Below are 15,330 nucleotides of genomic sequence, written 5' to 3'. Positions count from 1 at the left end.
CCCCAACCAGAGCCTGTCTTCCCCTACTTTCAGGATTAGTGGTCCCCTCCAATCCCTCCTCTGAACTTTTCCCCCTCGCCCTAAGGAGTCAGAGGGCAGTGAGAAAAGGATCCCAGAGAACAAGGCAGTTATTCTCTCCAAGGAGAACAGGTGAACCAAAGCAGGGAAGTAGGGAGTCCTCACAGGAGACAGAGCCTCGACCCTTTCTGGTGAGCCTGACCTTGTCCTGGTTGCTTATCTCAGGCTATTTCCTCCACTTTCATAAACTCTGATCTCCTGGGCAGAGATTGGGAGAAATCCCATTGGATGAATGCCCATGTATACCAGGCTCTGAGGCAGGCACACACTCACACAACAGATTCACTCTCTGCTGTCTCCCAACAAGCCTGTGGGTGGCTTAGGGCTCCTTGGTTACAAGCAAGAGAGACTAACCCTGGGGAATGTAAACAAAAAGGAGTCTATCAGAAGGTTATTGGTTAGGCTCATGGAAGTGACAAGACTAGATAAATGGATCCGAAGAGGACCTGGAAGCTGGGCAGATCCCAAGTTCTAAGGAATAGCATCTCTCAGGAGTCTTGCCAGGGCCTGCCTGTCAGAATGAGGAGCATGGGTCATTCTAGGGGTATCCCTGGATCCAGTCTGATTGGCCCACCCTGTACAAGTCCCTCTGGGATTGTACACAGTGGAGAAGGTAATTCCCCAAAAGGAAATCAAGGAACTGTTAAAGAGGGAGAAGAGGTGCTGAGCAGCCAACAAAGAGCAAATGTCCACCAAACTTTAAGGATGGTTATAATCCCACCCATTTTACCGATAAGGAAACTGAGTCCCAGAGAGATTAAATAATTTTCCTAGGGCCACACACTTAGTACTGAACTGGGATTCCAGCTTCATTCCTTGGGCCCCAAAGCCCGTGCTTGTCCCACTCACCATTCCCAAATCTCCAAAGACCCGAGACGGGTGAACAGGACAAACATCACCCACAGACTCAAGGCCCCTCCTGAGTTTTATCTGTGTACACAGGTCATCTGAAAACTGCAGCTTTTCAAAATTTCAGTGCTTTCTCACCCCAGATGGAAATGAAGGCCATGACGAAGCTCAGGACTTGGTGCTGTGCTATGGGATGCTGCTCAAGTAATTGCCTTATTATAGCAAGCCCGGAGACGTAATTTCTCAAACCAGCTGGCTGGAGTACGTGCCTGGGAAGGAAGAATTAAGATGCCCTTAGAGAGACTAATCAAATAATAAATGGCAGACACACTCCTGAGAGCCCTGGTTCATGGAGAAGTAGCCCTGGAAGCTGTTAAGGACCCTGCACCCGGGACAGACAGGCCTGTGTGCATCTGCCTTTCTGCTCTCCCTTTTAGAGAGAGAGAAGGCTCCCTCTGTCCATCCTGCTGGTGAGTCGGGAGGGGAAGGGGACAGGAAGCTGAGTTCCAAATGGGGAGCATTCAGCACAGATGACATGAGCTTGTTTCTCTCCTGAAGAGCCCAGTTGATCACACCTGGGCTAAAACATTTCCGCTACAATCCCCTGCTAATCTTTTCACCATGATAACAGCCAATATTTCAGCTGCACTTTTCCCTCAGGAAGACTAGGAACAAACAGCAGGGGGAACAGAAAGGCAGCAAGACTCGTAGCAAGACTCTTCCATCCAAGAGTAGCCTTCTGAAGCAAGAGCAGGCAGCTTGGAACTGGCCTGAATATGTTTCAGATGAAGAGGTGGCACCAGGCTAGATATTAAGAGACACTCTCCTATTGACTAGCTCTGAGTTAAGGGCATATGTGTGTTTGGGGGTGGGGGGTGGGGTGGGCATACACCCTGCAATACACAAAGCAATCAGAACAAGCAAGAATCATCCAGCCCAACATATGCCAGGGTTTCCTACCCTCAGCACTACTGATATCTTGGGCTGGTTAATTTTTTATTGTGGGGTGTCCTGTGCATTGTAGTATGTTTAGCAGCATCTGGGGCCTTCAGCTGCTAGATGCCAGGGGCACCCGACCAGATCCACCCTGCCCCATCTCTCTCCAGACCCTTCTTCCTTCCCAAGCTCATTCCCCCCACCCATTCCACCAACAATGTCAATAGCCTAGGTCAGAAACTGCTGGGCTGTGGCTAAATTGGGATTGCTTTGGTTTGCTGGTGTTTTAAGTTCTTTAATTGACTGGTAGAAGAACAAGTTTAATTTTCAACTTGTCCTGATAATTTCAAAACTTAGAAAACACAGATTTCCCTGGCCAACTCCAGGGTCCCTTGTCCCCAGAGCAACCTCTAGTCCTACTCACACCCACTCCCCTGACTGATGGGACCAGCCCAGCCTTCTAGGTGTTTGTGCCCGTGGTCTGTGCAGATGCTGTACCTGAAACCTTGAGCCCTAGGCCCCCCTGTAAATACTCTCTCCTGACCCAAGGTGACCCTGAGACCAAGGATTCCATAGTATTGTTTCCAATCCTTCTTTCCTATAATGAGGCCTCTCACTGTGGAGCACCTCACAGCGTACAAGGCTCTCTCACAATGTCATGGTCATCCTTTTCGTCTTTGCAACAGCCCTGGAAGATGGAGGCATAGGTACAATGTCCCCCAGACTATAGGAGGGAAAACTGATTCACTTTACCCAAATGACCCAACTTACTGATGGAGGAGCTGGTTGGAGCCCAAGGCTCTGGTCTAGGGTTTGCTCCTATTATAGGAAATTACAGTAGAATCCTTCAGATTCATATATTGAAGCCCTAACCCCCAGCGTGGTCATATTTGGAGATGGCACCTCTAAGGGAGTAATTAAAATAAAAGCATAAGGGTAGGGCCCTGATCTGATGGGATTTGTTTTAAGAAAAGACACCAAGAGCTCCAAATTTCTGTCTCACTCACTCAGCGCACACACAGACACACACACACACTGAGGAAATGTTCTATGAGCACCCAGTAAGAAGGCAGCTATCTGCAAGCCGGAAAATGAGCCCTCACTGGAAACCTTGATCTTGGACCTCCAGACTCCAGAACTGTGAGAAAATAAAAACCTGTTGTTCAAGCTCCCCAACCTGTGGCAGGCAGCACTAACACCTCTCAGCAGGGGCCACCTTTGCACAGCGATCCCCTGAGGACTGTGCCCCAGGGCTGAGAAGCTGGTTGGTGAGTGAGCAGCAACACCAGCGCCAGGTACCCACTCTGCCTCTGCTCACTCTGCTTCAGCTGCTCAAGGGCCCTGCTGCTCCCCAATCGGCAAAATCCAGCCTCAGGACTTTGCCGGGCTCTTCCCTCCACCTGGAGCTCCCAGGTCTCTATTCTGTTTCTGCTTGCTTCTTCCCACTCAGCTCCTCTGCTTTCTTTCCCTTAGAGTACTAGTCTCTATGTTGCATTATATCATGAAGTCACTTGCCTGCTGTCTGCCTCTCCTACTAGAATCTAAGCTCATAAGCAAGGTCGTCTGTCTGGTTTATCTCTGTGTCCACAACAGAGTCTAGCACATAGTGGACACTTAATAGCAATCTTGTTTTTTTTCAGACTGCTATAATAAAATACCAGAAACTGGGCAGCTTATAAATAATAAGTTTATTTCTCACAGTTCTAGAGACTAGGAAGCTCAAGATCAAGCTGCCCGCAGATTCAGTGTCTGGGGAGGGCCGACTTTCTGGGTGAGAGATGGCACCTTCTCTGTGTCCTCACATGGTGGAAGGAGCAAGCAAGCTCTTTGATCAGGGCATTAATGCCATTCATGAGGGCTCCACCCTTATGAGCTAATCACCTCCCAAAGGTCCCACCTGTACATGCCATCACCTTGGGAGTTAGGCTTTCAACATTTGAATTTTAGGGCTACAGAAACATGCAGATAATAGCAATAGTCTAATTGCTGAATTCAGCTTATGTACTTGATGTATTAAAAGAAAATTGAGCCATTATGGTTTTTTGTTTTTTGTTTCTGTTTTGAGACAGCCTCACTCTGTCACCCAGGCTGGAGTACAGTGGCATGATCTCAGCTCACTGCAACTGTTGCCTCCTGGGTTTCACGACTCAGCCTGGGAGTCGCTGGGACTACAGGTGCGCATCACCATGCCCAGCTAATTTTTGTATTTTTAGTAGAGATGGGGTTTTGTCATGTTGACTAGGCTGGTCTCAAACTCCTGGCCTCAAGTGATCCACCCACCTCAGCCTCCCAAAGTCCTGGGATTATAGGAGTGAGCCACCGCACCCGGCCATTGTTTTTATGATTATATAAGAAATGCATGCTCATAAAAAATCAGATAACACATCAACTTACAAAGAAGGAAATAATTCTGACTCCAATCTCGTCTACCCTCTCTACCATCTCACACATATCAAAGCACTTGTTAAAATATTTATGGTCTTCCTTCTCTTAGATCTTTTTCTAATACTAAAATACTTAATATATACTGGGGTCCTTTGCCCCTCAGAGATCCAGATGTGACTGGTAAGACTGCTAATTCATAGCCCACTACAGTCCCCAGTTCCTGCTGGTTCCTAGGGGCCTCCTCTGCTCCCTGGTCCCTTCAGTTGTGGACCCTGCGCCCCATGTGCTGTGCCTGCTTCTCCCCCTAATTCCCCATGCATAGAATTCAGCTGTCTTGCCACTGTCTCTCAGGCATTTTGACTTTCCTGAATACATGGGCGTCCTACTGCCAATGTTGTGGTCACTCCTGCCTGACTCCTAGACTGCACTGGCATCTCCAAGCCAGCCCACTCCCCATCAGGCAAAGAGAGCTGATGCTTCCAGCTTCACCCTCAACCTGGTGCTCCCTGCAAGGATCAGCAGAACAGAGCAGGCCCCATCTGACCAGTGCCACCCTTCTGAAAACACAGTTGTTATAAAAAGCAACAATGACAAATCTGTTACATATATATACACCTTTTTACCCAAACAAGATCATACTCTGTTATGGACCAAACTGTCCTTTCCCCCTTCCCTTTCAAATTCATACGTTGAAGCCAGTACTCCCAGTGTGACTGCATTTGGAGATAGGACTTTTATAGGGGTAAGTAGAAAGACAATTCAGGTTAAATGAGGTCATAAGGTCATTGAATAGAGCCCTAATCCTGTAAAACGGGTGCCTCTATAAGAAAAGAGACACCAGCAGTCTCACTTTGCACACATGGAAAAGGCTATGTGAACACACAGCAAGAAGGTGGCTGTTTGCAAGCCAGAAAGAGAGCCCTCACCAGAAACAACCCTCTGGCACCTTGATCTTGGACTTCCCAACCTCAGAACTATGAGAAAATAAATATCTGTTTAAGCCATCCGGTCTTGGGTATATAGCAGCTGGAACGGATCTACACATACTCTACACACTATTTTATAAACTGCTTTTTCACCTAGTAGTATATGGTAGATACCTTTTGGGGTTCTTTCCTATAAGTGCTCCCTTGTTCTTTTTAACAACTACATTCAGCTTATACTACATGTTTCTGAAATTGAGCCTTTTAATGTGTGTCCAAATCAATGTGTTCTGCCTTAGAACAGAAAATTCCTGAGGCCCGGGCACAGTGGTTCTTGCCTATAAGCCCAGAATTTTAGGAGGTGGAGGCACATGAATCACTTGAGCCAAGGAGTTCCAGACCAGCCTGGGCAACATGGCAAAACCCTGTCTCTACAAAAATTACCAAAAAATTAGCCAGGCATGATGGCATGCACCTGTAGTCCCAGCTACTTGGGAGGCTGAGGTGAGAGATTTCTTGAGCCTTAGAGGTTGAGGCTGCAGTGAGCCAAAATCACACTACTGCACTCCAGCCTGGGTGATGGAGTGAGATCCTATCTTGAAAAGAAAAGAAACTTCATGAGAGCAGCATCCTGAGAACCAGGAGTAGGAAGGCCCAGTCTCCAAAGATCCTACAAAGCAGAATCCACATCCCTGGCAGCTATGCAGGGATGAAGGCATTGTCATGTTCCCCCAACCCTGGGATAAGACCCCTCTCTCACAGCCCCGCCTTGCAGTGTGGTCAGGGGCTTCCTTCCCCTGAGCCTGTGCCCCCTCCCAGAAAACTGTAGCGTCTGAGACAAGCAGGTCTGCAGCAAGACCGTTTCTCTCCCTTCCTCAACGTGCAACTCGTTCTTGAGTTGCTGCCATAGGAACTTTTCTAGGCAGACGTTAGTGCCTCATAAATGTAATTAGTGATAATGGCCCTGAGTCAGCCAGGAGGTCTGTTTTTTCAGCTGGTTTTTCAAATTAGGACAGAGAAAACATTTTCACTGCCACCCAGGCTGGCTGAGTGCTGTCCACGTTGCCACCTTCCTGCCTGGCCCAGCCCTTTCAGAAATAGAAAAATCCCACTTCCAATTAGAGGACGAGAAAGGCACAGCTCCAATCACTAGAGCTGTTGACAAAAATCAGCCAAATGCTGAGGCAGGTCTACCGACCTGTTCAGACCACGTGCTTTCACAGTGCTGGTGCTTGTACCTGGCCCTGGCTGGGTACAAGAAACCTACAGGGGTCTCTACAAAATGAGGGGGTTTTGGAGACAGGTGGGCAGGGCTGTTTGAAAAACCTTGAGACAGATCATCTGCCACCCTGCTGGGCAACCCTCCCCTGACCCCGACAGAGTCCCTCATCCTTCTTGCAGCTGCCCCAACCACTTTCCAACTGGAGATTGATGACCTGCCTCTGTTTCTTCCTCCCTGTAGGTCTTGGGGATAGGCAGCTGGACCTCTTCTCCTCAGCTCTTCTTCCCTTCCCCAGGGACGCTCCTCTAAGATCTCCTATTCCTCCCCATCCCAAAGACAATGACAATGACAAAGAATCACTTACGGAACAGCGGGGCTTCATCAGACGGCATCCTTTCTGTGGACCATCTCACCGAATGCTCAGTTTATCTCCAAGTGGTAGGTCCTAATGCTATGCCTGCTCCACAATGGGAAAAGCAAGATGTCCCAGGGTAGGGATGGGAGAACATGACAGTACCTCAATTTCTTTGCCTGCAGAACTGTCAGGGATGTGGGTTCTGCCTCACAGGACTAGAGTGGGAACGTGTGGAACCTGCAGCTGGACATTCCTCTGGTACCAACTGCATCTGATGTTTTGATTGGGTCAATGGTCATGGCAGGGAGGTAGTCCCCACCCATGCTGTAAACCCTCAGAGGCACAGCAGCATCAGCTAGCCTTGTCTGGTACAGGTCTTTGTGCATCCCTTGAGGCCTCATGCCAAGACGGAGTGCCCACCAGAAAGGTTCCCAGCCTCCCACAGCTGGGCTGGGATCATACCTGCCCCTGCTCACCCCTGAGGCTACTGGGAGCCCTCGGCTAAATCTCCTCAGCAGGAGCTGTCCAACCCTGCAGGCCTGAGTTCAGCCCCATACCCCAGCAGTTGCTCCATCTTCAAAATCCCCCACAGAAGGTTCCTGGTCATTTCCACTCCAATTTCCCTGGCTTTGTTTAGCCCTTGACACCTGTCCTGTCCAGCCTGTTCCCCACTGGGAGACCAGAGCAAGGGAGGAAAGGTCATATGGGAAAGACCCCTGGGGACAGAGTCCATCCCTGAATCAGAAGGCGGGGGCCAGGTTGGGGCTTTCTTCCTCCACTGACTCACCTCTTGGGGTTCAGTGGCCTCATCTGTGCAATGAACATGAAAGTCTCCAGCCCACCTAAAGGCAGAAGCTTAGGCAGATGAACTTCTGAAGGCATGTCCTACCCTCAAGCTCTGTAATAGATAGGTCTAATAGGTCACAAGTAGCGCTGGGGATCTACAGGTGCTCGGGAAGGCTGCAGAGCTAATCCTCCTCCTGGTTTCTGGGGCAGGGTTTGAGTCTCACCAGTCAGTTACTGCAAATGGGCTCTGGGATAGGCATTTCTTCCCCATACCCCTTCCCTTCTCTTTCCCTCCCCGCTGCAGGATACTTCCTGCCCCTGCTAAGGTGGCTTCCCCCAGGACAAGGTAGGGACAGTCCAGCCCTGCAGGAGTGCGTGCTTGTCCTCCAGGTGAGAGCTAAGTTGTTCATACCTGGTATTCTCAGCTGCTGCCTTCACTGCAGCTTTGATGATGTTGCTGCTACCTTGGTTCCAACACAATGGTCATTCGTGGCCACACGAGGATTGCCTCTTTCCAGAATAAGGTGGCAGATGACTGGCAGGCGCAGGCATCTGTTCTCTGGCCTCTACAGCCCTCTGTGAACTTAAGATTAATAAGTAGCCTTTGTTGCCACTGCCAAGATGGAGGGAGATGGGACCAGGCAAGCCTCAGAGGGAGACAGTCCACGGCACTAGGGTTGCGGGGAAATTGAGGGTGCTGACTCCAAACTCCTCAGGCGCTGCCTTCAGCCTGGGCACCTTCTGGGCTGTCAGCTGGGCAATCCCACCACCAGGAAGGTGAGCTGGGGGCATCAGGGGCTGCTGAGTCATGGGCCTGGGTCTGCCTCAGTTGGCACCGCAGGGTCTACAGCATCTCTCTGGACTGATGGCCTAGGCTGTGCAACCTCAGGCAACGTGCTTAACTTCTCTGAGCCTCACGTTTCCCAAATGTCAAATGTACCATTTGGATACAAAGATCTAATTTTCAAATACTTTTAGCAGCAGATCCTCCAAATGTACAGGAGGTGACGGCAGAGCCTGATGAATTTGGGAGGTTCTGGGATGGTTGGGGCCTCACCCAAAGACCTACCTATGTAGTCAAGCTCCCCGCCAAGGGCTGGCTGAATTGAAATATCTTACAGGTAAACTTTCACGTAAATATCTTACATGAAAAGTTAGCATAAACTCAAATTCTCAGATGAATTGCTGGCAATTGACTTTCTGCTAGTAAAATTTCTTAAGCATGAATTTCCCTTTAATAACCTACTAAATATTGTGCTTCCCAAATCAAACAGGAAATCTGGTTACATAGACAAAATGGTCATTTGGCAAAGTAATTGGTGAGTTTTGTTAGAATGCAGAAATGTGGTCTCCACCCCAGACCCACTGAATCAGGCCCTGCATTTTTACAGGATCCCCAGAGATCCCTACTGTCCTTCAAGTTTGAGAAGTGCTAAGTTAAAGCAATCATATTTGCATCACCCCAGGAGCGCTTGAGAAATGGTCAGCATTCAGGCCCCCACTCCAGGGGGTTTTCTGTTGGCCTGGGGTGAGCTCCATTCAGGTGCCCAGGTGTTGTGAAATTCCCCAGGTAATGTCAGTGTGGATGCAGGGCCTGACTGCTGGGAGGGCCAGCAGCCACGCTTGTCTAAATGTCTTCATCTTCTCCCTCTTCTTTCATTCCCTTGGGGGCCTTGAATCTCTAAGCTCTGGCAGATGCTCTCACTGGAGCCTGATTTCTGTCACCTAAAGCTGACAGTCACAACAAGCTGACAGCCAGGGAGATGCATCCCTTTCAAAGCAACTGAGTGGCGTGTCAGTTCACACTTTGCATGGGGCTAACTGCTGGGAGGGTAACAGTTGCAGAAGCGACCCAGGGGGGACAGAGGCAGGGCCACCCTTCACTGACCACTTACTTCTTGGACCATCTCAGGGCAATTGGTCTGAGCAGGAGAGCCCTGTCCAAGCAGAGATCACAGGGCAGCCGGGGCAAGAGGGAGGCTGCTGGGGCTAGAAGAAGGGGCTGTGATGAGGACCAGGGGAAAGAGTAGGAGCTTAGAGCCTCCATCCCACCAGCTGGGACTCAAAGCCATGATTCTGAATGCCCTTCAAGACCTGCTTCTCAAGCTCCAGCCTACATCAGAATTACCTGGGGGCTTTTTAAAATACAGACTACATGGTTGCCGCTGTCGCCGCTGTCGGTGCAGGGGAAACCCCGTCTCCGAACTTCCCCAGATGAATTGCTCCTGAAAGGCAAAGCGGTGAAGACTGAGGAGGAGCTGGAGGAGGATGACGACGAGGGGCTAGAGGAGTCCCCGTCGGAGAGACTATGGGGCCTGATGGGGATGTTTCCAGAGCGGGTCAGGTCTGTGACTGGAGCCACTTTTGGTCTCTTCCTCTTTGTGGCTCAAAAAATGTACAGGTTTTCGAGGGTAGCCTTGTGGACTGGGACCACTTTCTTTATGATCCTGGTTCTTCCTGTTGTCTTTGAGACTGAGAAGTTGCAAACGAAGCAAGAGCAGCAACTGCAGCAGCGGCGGATACTTCTAGGGCCTAACACAGGGCTCTCAGGAGGAATGCCAGGGGCTCTACCTTCACTTCCTGGAAAGATCTAGATTGTTACTACTGTTTGAGCTGTCTCGGTGGGAGAAGTTTGAAATTCAGTAGTGTTTGAACTGCTGATTATTTGGATTTTTTTCTTTAACTTTGACACATTGATCTATCTAAACCTGGTGGGGAGAATTTTCCCCACATTGTCTCATGGAAAGACTCAGCTTGCAACTGTGCCCTCCACACTGTCCTGACTGACTTCTTTCTTCACTCTGATACCACAGTGCAGCCATGTAGACGGTTATTCCAGCTGTAGCCACTCCTTTCACCAAATTGTTCCTAACTGGAAGATCTCACTTTCCCCTTGTGGGGTAGGAACCGATGCCAGTGGGAAGGATGTGCCCCTGACCATGAACGGCTGCTTTTCTGTTTGTTTATTTTTAGAATGGAGCTGTTGGGGAGGGACAGGCCCTCAATGTGAAACAGACAAAATGCATTACACCTGTAATGGAAAGTGGCCACTATGAATCCCTATGTGTAAGAGGAGGGAGGCTGGCTGCAGCTTCAGCCGCGGAATGGAGACTGTGGAGGACAGATCAGAAACTCATTTCCTCTGCACATTTTGGCTGTTTGACCTGTGTGTGTGTTTATAAACACCGAAGTCAGTGCTTGCTTTTTGTATTTCAATATTAAAAATGATTCTAACTGAAAAATAGACGGCTGGCCCCACACCCAGAACTTCTCATTCGGTTGTTCTGGGGAGGGGCCCCAACATTTGCATTTTTAATTAGTTCTGAGATGACGATGATGTTGCTGGTCTGCGGATCACACTTTAAGAACCACTGCCTTTGAGACTACAGCCCCTCAACCAGAGACTGTCTAGTATATTGGTTAACGGAGCCAGCTCAGAAATCGGCCAGATCTGGGTGTGAAGCCTAGTACTTCTACTCCTTAGCTGTGTGACCTAGGGCAAGTTACTTAACCTCTCTGTGTGCCTATGTGTGTCATCTGCCAAGTGATGCTAGAGACAGTAGCTATGCCTTAGAGTTGTGGTATGGAGTAAGTGAGGGAATGCCTACAAGGGTCCTGAAGCATAGGCAAAACCTTTTGTGCTCATTCACTGAGCTGTGGTCAGCACTAGCCTGGAGTATGCCCATGGGCCTGGCCCCTTCCAGGATTCAAGCGCACTTTACCAAATTGTTCCTTTTAGTAAAACACACACACGTACACACAAAACACTTTAAGAGCAGATACTAGTAATACCTCCATTTTACAGATAAGAAAAGCTGCTCAGAGTGGCTGAATAGCTTGCCCAAGGTCACACAGCCTGGAAATGTGATAGGGCCTGAATTTGAACCGTAGCTACTGGCTCAATTACCATCTTACCATTTTGTTCATAGCCACTGAACTGATACGACCTCAGCCTTACTGGGCACAAACAGTTTATGTGCAACAGGGCCTTAAAATAAGAATGTAAAAGTTCAAATCAAAATGAAGCCACTTTTTAAAATACATATATAAAAACAGAAAACCCTGACAGATAGAGCTGGGGATGACTATAAAGAGAAGAGTTCTCGTGCATAAATGCCCGATAACAAAAACTGCAACCCTGCACAAAGGCCATCACAACCTTACACAGAAAATGCTCCTGCCGGGACATCTGTGCAGCGGTGTCTGCCCAACCTCAGACTGCTGTCACGCTTGTTATTGATCCTTATAGCCAAGAATAATCTCAATTATGTAATCCTTCTCATTGTATTAGTAATAGCAAAAAACACAATTCCTTTTGCCCCAGCCTAATACCTTTAAAATCCTTTGTCTTGCCTCCCTGAATATGTACAGTTTACTGTGGCATATGTATTCCCATTGCAATGCCCTACTCCTAAATAAATACCAATTACTTTTAGAAAGTCTCTCTGTTATTTCCATTTGACAAATAGTTGAGAGTCTCCTGGAGTATGGGAACCTCTAGTTGCATAATCTGGTTAATGCAACTGGGAATTCAGTTCCTCAGTTGCATGAAGCACATATCAAGACCTCAATAGCCATGTGTGGCCAGTATTGGATGGTACAGATCTAGAATATTCCCATCTCCACATCAACTTCTATTAGACAGGATAGCTCCAGAGACTTGATCCAATTCTCTCTACTTTTCTGCATTTTTAATTTTTTCCATGATCAGGAAGAAGGCAGAGCGGATTAAATGCAGCAAGCATAATATCTCCTAAACATGGAAAAGGTGCTCAGCCTCAGTGTTGAAGAAATGCGAATTAATGGTACTGAGATACCATAGTTTGCCTACATAGATTAGGAATAACTTGAAAGGTTTTTTTTTTCATTGTTTAAAAAGTAAGAATGAATAAAATTATTTATTCTTTAGCAGAGCAAGGGTACCACCTTATTCTTTTATTTCAATAGGTTTTTGGGGAACAGGTGGTGGTTGGTTACAGGGATAAGTTCTTTAGTGGGGATTTCTGAGATTTTGGTGCACCCATCACCCAAGCAGTTTACACTATACCCAGCATGTATTCTTTTATCCCTCACCCCCTCCCACTCTTTCCCCTGAGTTGCCAAAGTCCACGGTGTCATTCTTATGCCTTTGAGTCCTCATAGCTTAGCTCCCACTTATGAGTGAGAACATACAATATTTGGTTTTCCATTCCTGAGTTATTTCACTTAGAATAATGGTCTCCAGTTCTAATCGGGTTGCTGCAAATGTCACTTCATTTTTTTTTTTTTAAGATGGAGCCTCGCTCTGTCACCCAGGCTGGAGCGCAGTGGCACGATCTTGGCTCACTGCAAGCTCCACCTCCCAGATTCATGCCATTCTCCTGCCTCAGCCTCCCAGTAGCTGGAACTACAGGTACATGCCACCATGCCTGGCTAATTTTTTGTATTTTTTTTAGTAGAGATGGGGTTTCACAGTGTTAGCCAGGATGGTCTCGATCTCGTGACCTCGTGATCCGCCCACCTCGGCCTCCCAAAGTGCTGGGATTACAAGCATGAGCCATAGCGCCTGGTCATTTCATTCCTTTTTATGGCTGAGTAGTATTTCATGAGTAGTATTTATGGCTGAGTAGATCTATATATATCTCACATTTTATCCACTCATTGATGGGCGTTTGGACTGGTTCCATATTTTTGCAAGCGTGAATTATGCTGCTATAAACATGCGTATGCAAGTATCTTTTTTCATATAATGACTTTTCCTCTGTAGATACCCAGGAGTGGGATTACTGGATCAAATGATAGATCTACATTCAGTTCTTTAAGGAAGCTCCACACTGTTTTCCATAGTGGTTACACTAGTTTACATTCCCACCAAGAGTGTAAAAGTGTTCCTTTTCACCACATCTATGTCAACATCTATTTTTTTGTTTGTTTTTTAATTGCCATTCTTGCAGGAATAAGGTAGTATCATATTGTGGTTTTGATTTGCATTTCCCTGATCATTAGTGATGTTGAGCGTTTTTTCATGTTTGTTGGCCATTTGTATATCTTCTTTTGAGAACTGTCTATTCATGCCCTTAGCCCACTTTTTGATGGGATTGTTTTTTTTTTCCTTGCTGATTTGAGTTCCTGTAGATTCTGAATATTAGTCCTTTGTTGGAAGTATACATTGTGAAGATTTTCTCTCACTCTGTGGGTTGTTTGTTTACTCTGTTGTTTCTTTTGCTGTGCAGAAGTTTTTAGTTTAATTAAGTCCCATCTATTTATCTTTGGTTTTGTTGTATTTGCTTTTGGGTTCTTGGTCATGAGGTCTTTGCCTAAGTCAATGTCTAGAAGGGTTTTTCTGATGTTTTAGAATTTTTATGGTTTCAGGTCTTAGATTTAAGTCTTTGATCCATCTTCAGTTGCTTTTTGCATAAAGTAAGAGATGAGGATCCAGTTTCATTCTTCCACATGTGGCGTGCCAATTATCCCAGCACCATTTGTGGAATACAGTGTGTTTTCCCCCACTTTGTTTTTGTTTGCTTGGTTGAAGATTAGTTGACTGTAAGTATTTAGCTTTATAACTGGGTTCTCTATTCTGTTCCATTGGCTTCTATGCCCATTTTTATACCAGTACCATGCTGTTTTGGTGATTATGGCCTTATAGTATAGTTTGAAGTCAGGTAACGTGATACCTCCAGATGTGTTCTTTTTGCTTAGTCTTGCTTTGACTATGTGGACTCTTTTTGGTTGTGTATGCATTTTAGGGTTGTTTTTTCTAGTTCTGTGAAGAATGACGGTGCTATTTTGAGGAGAATTTGCATTGAATTTGTAGAATGTTTTTTGGCAGTATGGTCATTTTCACAATATTAATTCTACCCATTCATGAGCATAGGATGTGTTTCCATTGTTCGTGTCAATGGAACAACATCATGTGTCGATTTCTTTCAGCAATGTTTTGTAGTTTTCCCTACAGAGGTCTTTTACCTACTTAAGTATATTTCTAGATATTTTATTTTCTTGCAGCTATTGTAAAAAGGGTTGAGTTCTTGATTTGATTCTCAGCTCGGTCACTGTTGGTATAAAGCACAGTTACTGATTTGTGTATATTAATTTTGTATTCTGAAACTTTGCAGAATTCATTTACCAGTTTTAGGAGCTTTCTGGATGAGTCTTTAGATTTTCTAGATATACAATCATGTCATCAGCAAACAGCAACAGTTTGACTTTGTCTTTACCCACTTGGATGCCCTTTCTTTCTCTTGTCTGTTTGTTCTGGCTAGGACTTTCAGTACTATGTTCAATAGAAGTGGTGAAAGTGGGCATCCTTGTCTTGTTCCAGTTCTCAGTGGGAATGCTTTCAACTTTTCTTTATTCAGTATAATGTTTGTTGTGGGTTTGTCATAGATGGCTTTTATTACCTTAAGCTATGTCCTTTTTATGCTAATTTTGCTGAGGGTTTCAATCATAAAGGGATGCTGGATTTTGTCAAATGCTTTTTCTGCATCTATTGAGATCATGTGATTTTTCTTTTTAATTTTGTTTACATAGTGTATCACATTTATTGACGTGCAGATGTTAAATCATCCCCATATCCCTGGTATGAAACCCACTTGATCATGGTGGATTATCCTTTTGATATGCTGTTGAAGTTGGTTAACTAGTATTTTGTTGATGATTTTTGCATCTGTGATACAGGTATTAGTCTGTGGTTTTTTGTTGTTGTTATATCCTTTCCTGGTTTTGGTATTAGGGTGATATTGGCTTCATGGAATGATTTAAGGAGGATTCCCTCTTTCTCTATCTCATGGAATAGTGTCAATAGGATTGGTACC

General features: G+C 46.4%; 1 pseudogene; it reads left to right on the top strand.

The window, feature by feature from the left end:
- Window positions 1-9,689: 9,689 nt before the first annotated feature.
- Window positions 9,690-10,128, top strand: LOC105554567 (annotated as a pseudogene).
- The last annotated feature ends 5,202 nt before the right edge of the window (window positions 10,129-15,330 follow it).

This window comes from Mandrillus leucophaeus, unplaced genomic scaffold, assembly GCF_000951045.1.
Source record: "Mandrillus leucophaeus isolate KB7577 unplaced genomic scaffold, Mleu.le_1.0 Scaffold65, whole genome shotgun sequence".
NCBI classification, from domain to species: domain Eukaryota; kingdom Metazoa; phylum Chordata; class Mammalia; order Primates; family Cercopithecidae; genus Mandrillus; species Mandrillus leucophaeus.
The sequence above is the reverse complement of the archived record's forward strand: the minus strand, read 5'-3'. Positions and strand labels throughout refer to the sequence as shown.